The 5,353-nt window shown below is 37.5% G+C and overlaps 1 pseudogene; it reads left to right on the top strand.

Moving 5' to 3' along the window:
- The first annotated feature begins 3,728 nt into the window (after nt 1–3,728).
- On the top strand, nt 3,729–4,660 carry LOC122914452 (annotated as a pseudogene).
- Nucleotides 4,661–5,353: the final 693 nt, after the last annotated feature.

The raw sequence follows: 5,353 nt of genomic DNA, 5'->3' as shown, positions 1-5,353 counted from the left end.
CTCTTGTACTTTGCTTATTTTAAAAATTGTAATTCCTCTGAGAGTCATTTTGCTCTTGAGATTTGTTCCCCATTGTAGCTGATGCAATGTGTAGCTTTTTTTTTTTTAAAGATTTTATTTATTTATTTGACAGAGAGAAATCACAAGTAGACGGAGAGGCAGGCAGAGAGAGAGAGGGAAGCAGGCTCCCCACTGAGCAGAGAGCCCAGCGCGGAACTCGATTCCAGTACCCTGAGATCATGACCTGAGCTGAAGGCAGTGGCCTAACCCACTGAGCCACCCAGGTGTCCCGCAATGTGTAGCTTTTTAATGACCTCTACTGGTCTCTGTCTACACTCTCCAGTGAGAAAGCCCCATCATGGGATATCCAACCCTTACAAGTCCTCCTGATTTATCTTTTGGTGATGACAGATGAGATGTTTCTGAGAACATTTTTCCTTCATGTACAAGTAGGTCCCTGCCCAGCAGGTTCATGCACAAGGACAGTCTGTGTGTTTTTATGGAGTCAGACTGAAGTGTTGGCCCTCTAGGTTGTCCTTGTAATTCTGCAGAGAGAAAGAATGTTCTTGGAAAGGGTTATCAGGAAGTGGGATTAGAAGCTTTATTGCAGCAACGTATGGGAGTTGTGGTTCGGGCCTTTGTCCTGATACCTAGTCTGAGATCTGCAATCATTCAGTGGCAGAAATATGCACCGTTCACCCAAGAACCAGTGATTTCTCTATCACTATGTGATAGATAATTATGTTTCTGCTTTCTCTATTAAAGACATTCTCTCTTTTAGTAAAAAGGGTCATCTTCCATTTCTCTCACTTTATTCAGTGTCTGTCTCCTTGCCTCTTTTTCCCCCCCATAGACATGTGCAGAGTCATGGAATGGAACTTCTAGAAGTTCTACCATCTGTGCTCAAACCAGCAATATGTTCAAGCACAATGACTGACAAGCACACTTGCTCTGAAGACTTTAAGAAATGAGCCTGTACTGTTTAAAACCCACTACTCCTTTTCTGCCCCCTTCCTTCTACATCCTTGATGTTTGGAGTGAACCTGGAGACAAGCTGGGAGAGCAATTTCACTCTACATGAGATTTTTCTATAGTTGTCTGCCTTGTTAAAAACAGCGCTCTGAAGATGTCTGTTAGATGCTGGCAGGTTTGCTATGGGCCCAGACATTTCCAACGGGAAGCAATTATCTCGGTTTGCCTAAGACTGAGGTGTTCCCCAGGATGCAAAACCAGGATATTCCTGGGCAGACTGGATGGCATTTGATCTGCTACACATATTCCACCACAGACTGATGGATGTCCTTAGTGTCAACAGTTTGAATCTCATTTTGTTCCCCTGTCCAAATTTGTTATTAAACATGTACTAAAATTTAAGACCTTCTTGGAGCTGGAGACTCAGCTTATATGGCTTGACTCACTCATTGATAACACTCCTCACTTGCCAATAGTATTTATCTTTTTCTTCTATGTTTTGATCACATTTGCCATAAGTGAAAAAGAGGTTGTTAAAAATGTTCTCATTGCAAATTACACATATGGTTTATTAATCAACCAGCAAATGAATGAATGTGTAAAAAAAATGTATCTTAAGAGTGTTTGGATGGAATAGGCAGAGAACATTAAAAGGTTTCTCCCGTAAATTTGGAAGAAAGTGAATGATGTAGATCTCCTTGCAAAGCAAAAAGGATCTGGAGTAGTGTTGGCAATGCCTTCTCTTTCACTGTTTTTAAAATTCATGTTAGAGGAGGTAACAACTCTCCGAAGGTACAATTTTGGCAGAGAGGACCTATCGTGCAATCCCTCTCCTTTTGCCTCACTCACTCCCAGTAGTCTAGGGAATGATGAACGACATCTCTTGTTTTTCCAATCACCATCTGATTTCTATCACATAAATTTCAAGCAGAAGACAAGCAGTGGGAGGCACAAATATAGCAGGAACACTAAGATAGAGACAAGTCCTAGAGAATAAAGGGGGCAGGACAGATCTCAGATGATAATGGGTAAGAAAAGTTAGATGTCTTTTCACACAAGAAACACGTTGAACATAACAGCTTCTTATGGGTAAGAGAAGAACCGGTGATTTTTCTGGGAAGTATTAACTACACAAATGAATGAATAAATATTAAAATACTGATTATGATATTTTTCTAACTTGTATTTTGCTGGCAAATACAACAGGGTTTTATGAAGAACCAATTATCAGTTGTGCAATCTATTGTTTCATAAATAAATAGAATATAAGTAGAATAGTACTGCTGGCAAATGAGCTCAAAATATTTAAACTAATGTATTAGAATGTCCTAAATGGTATTCAGAATCCAGACAGTTGGCCATCTTAATTTTGTATAGTCAAAATCTAAAAATAACTTCTCCAACCCTTCAAAAATGTTCTTAGCTTTTTGGTAGGTTTTGGAAATGTCATTACTTAAAGCTTCATTATTGATAGAGGAGGATGGTAGGTCCCCACTCAGTGTCTCATTGTTCTTATTTTATTTAAAGTTCTAAGACAGAAAGAAAGGAAGAAAGAGGCTGTGGTAGGATTTGTTAATGCTTCCAGATCCAAGGGAGAAGATGTTCTAAAAAGAGGTGATGTTTCAATTTATTCTTATTAGATTTGTTTGCAATGTGGACAAATGCTGACAATGATTAAATTCTCGATTAGGTTGACTTTCAAAATTTTAAAAATCTTAAATCAATGTGATGCTTTAAAAGATTTTGCTTTTATTGGATAAGGACAATTGGTTTATAGTAAACTATTTTATACAGTTGTAGTAAGCCATTTTTGAAAAACAGTTCAATGTAGAAGATTCAGAAATGGATGCTGAACTTTCTGATTATGAAATAACATTTCTTTGTGGCTTTGAGTAAATTTCTCTATATTATAGACCTTCGAAACTCTATAAATATAGTGAATAAAAAGTGTACACACATTTTAAAATGTGGAGCTTTCAGGAAATAACAAGAACATTCTCCTTCTGGTGTTTTATTTGTTTTATTTTTTTAGAGGGGCGAGAGGAAAGGGAGGGGTAGCAGGTAAGGGAGGAAGAGAGAGAATCTTAAGCCAGTTCATTCCAGATGAAGATTCTGACCAGGGCTTATTCAGTTACTGGAAGGAAGGTCTCCCAGTAACATCTGCATTAGCCTGCTATATGAATAAGAAATTAACTTTTACTGTGCAAAACCACCAAGATTTCAGAGATTGTTATGACTGCTAGTATTATTTTCTTTAAGATTTATTTATTCATTTTAGAGAGAGGGAGGGGAGGGGTAGTAGGAGAAGGAGAGTAAATCCAAACCAGACTCCCATATGAAGTTGGAGACTGATGCTGGGCTCGATCTCACAACCCTGATCTGAAATCAAGAGTCAGTCACTTAACTGACTGAACCATGCAGGCACCCCTCCTAAAATATTTGTATTGACAAGAATAACTATCCCAAGTTCTGTTGGTGTATTTCTATAATTTTATACTATTTTCCTATTTTCTCTGTAAAAAGTCTCATACAGAATTACATGCACAAGAGATAGAGATACTGCTAAGAAAAGATGCCTGAGAAAGAAAAAAGAAAAAAAAAACAAAACAAAAAGAAAACTAGCAGAGGAATCAAAAGATAATGGGTTAAGAAATGATATTATACAACAAGCACAGCTATATTTGGCCGGTGTATTTTGTGATTTCTGCTTATTTTATTAGATAACGTGCATCTTTACCTGGATCAGATTTAAGAAAATGCTCAATTTTACTGATGTGACAGAATTTATTCTTTTGGGATTAGTCAGTCGTCCTGAACTACAGCTCCTTTTCTTTGCGGTGTTCTTACTGGTCTACATTATCACACTAATTGGGAACATTGGCATGATCATACTAATCAGGATCGGTCCTCAGGTCAACAGCCCTATGTACTTTTTTCTCAGTCACTTATCTTTTGCAGATGTGTGGTTATCCTCTAATGTCACGTCAAAGATGTTAGAAAATCTAGTAGCTGAGATCAAAACTATTTCCTATCTAGGCTGTATAGTGTGGTGCTTTTTCTTCATTGCTTTTGTCCACTTAGGGCTGTTCATCCTTGCCGTGATGGCCTTTGACAGATGCATGGTGACTGTCAACACTCTGCTCTATAGCAGCCAGATGTCAAGAACCATCTGTATTCGACTGATCTCTTTTCCTTATCTATATGGCTTCTTCATTAGTTAGATCTCAACACTGTGGACCCATGGTTTGTACTTCTGTGGGAGCATTGAGATCAACCACTTCTACTGTGCAGACCCAGCCCTCATCAAAATGGCCTGTATAGGAACCTTCATCAAAGAATATACCAAGTGCACCTTGGCAGGTCTCAGCTTCTCTTATTCCTTGCTAGTCATTGTCATCTCCTACATATTTATTCTCATTGCCATCTTAAGGATGTGCTCCACAGAAGGAAGAAAGAAAGCTTCTCCACATGTGGTTCCCACTTGACAGCTGTCACTATATTTTATGGAACCCTATTCTTCACATATCTCAGAAGTCCAACGGAAGAGTCTGTGGAACAGGACAAGATTGTGGCTGTGTTTTACACCACAGTAATTCCTATGTCGAATCCCATGATCTACAGTCTCAGGAACAAAGATGTGAAGGAGGCCATGAGCAAAGCAGTCAGTAGAACAATTTTAACTAAATAAAACAGAAACTTCAAATGCAGGATGAAGACTCATAGTTCACATAGAAGTGTAAATTGACTTTCAAATCATTCTGAGAAAATTTTTTATTTCTCTTTTCAATAAATAGACGAAGAATACAGAATTGAGACGGGAGTAATAGCACCAAGAAAAAGGAAGCATATTGTACACCAGACTCTCTGGGTCTCTGAGACCTGAGATGACAAGATGTGTTGACAATAGCATCCATTCTTTCCCTTTCACCCAATGTCAAATTCAGTAGTTTATTTTATGACTGGGAATATTTGTTCATGGCTTCTCAATACCTCACAAGTCACTCTTTCGAGTATGATTTTAAAAGAACTGTAATGGTCTCTTCTTGCACCTAGAATAGGTATTGGTTTGAGATGATAGGTTATTATTTTAAAACGCTTCAGTTGAATATGATTTCACCAGGAGGTATTGTTAAAATTGGAGATGACATCACTGACAATTGGATATTTTATGTAGAATATGATATCATAAAATTTATATAACCATGGTAATTAATGTAACTTTATACTAGATGAGCGTCTGCCTTTCAAATATATAATAATTAATTCAATAAACTTCATTTCAAGTGAACATACTTGATATCCTATGGTATCCATTTAAGATCCATTTTATGTCTTTTCTTACAATGACTATCAGAAGGTGATAACACAATCTCAGTGAGTT

Source organism: Neovison vison, chromosome 7 (genome assembly GCF_020171115.1).
Source record: "Neovison vison isolate M4711 chromosome 7, ASM_NN_V1, whole genome shotgun sequence".
NCBI classification, from domain to species: domain Eukaryota; kingdom Metazoa; phylum Chordata; class Mammalia; order Carnivora; family Mustelidae; genus Neogale; species Neogale vison.
This window is presented reverse-complemented; position numbering and strand designations above follow the sequence as displayed.